The sequence below is a fragment of the Nannospalax galili genome, unplaced genomic scaffold (genome assembly GCF_000622305.1).
Source record: "Nannospalax galili isolate Female #2095 unplaced genomic scaffold, S.galili_v1.0 scaffold427, whole genome shotgun sequence".
Lineage (NCBI taxonomy): Eukaryota > Metazoa > Chordata > Mammalia > Rodentia > Spalacidae > Nannospalax > Nannospalax galili.
In genome coordinates this window covers 1,270,736-1,271,499 of record NW_008356259.1, presented here as the reverse complement: position 1 = coordinate 1,271,499, position 764 = coordinate 1,270,736, and positions in this window count along the sequence as shown.

Sequence of the window (764 nt, the reverse complement as noted above, 5' to 3'; positions counted from 1 at the left end):
GAACTAATACATTTCCCTCTGGTTTTTCACACCATCTAAGTTTTATTTATCTTTCCTTTCCCTCTCTCCCTGTGTAACCCTCCCTATTCCCTCCTAAGTTAAAGTACCCTCATTTCCCCCTTGATAACACCTGTCTCCTATTATCCCCCTCTCTCTTAAGTTTTCCCTTTACCCCCATGTTTCCTTTCCATTTTCCTGTTTCTTCGAGTTACATCAGGAATGTGACTCACATCTAAGGATTTTCAGCTACAACTCACACATGAGAGAGAACATACATCACTTGTTTTTCTGAGTCTATGTTACTTCACTTAGTATAAGAGTTTCTAGTTCATCTATTTACCTGAAAATTTCATGGCTTCGTTATTCTTTACTGCTGAGTAGACACCATTGTGTAAACATACCACATTTTCATTATCCATTCATCAGTTGAGGGACATTAGGTTGTTTACACTTCCTTAGCTATTATTCAAAGAGGAGCAACAAACATGGCTATGCAAGTCTCTCTACAGTACTTCTTGGCATATCTCCTTTGGGTATATGCCAAGGAGTGGCATAATCAGACCATATGGTAGATTTATTTTTGGTTTTTTAAGAGTGCTCCACAATGCTTTCCACAGTGGTTGCACCAGCTTGCAATCCCACCAACACTGGAGGGTCCCCTTACCCTTCATCCTCGCCAGGACTTCGTGTCATTTGTTCCGTTGATCTTAGTCAGTTTGACTGGGGTAAGATGAAATCTTAAAGTGGTTTTAATTTGCACTTCC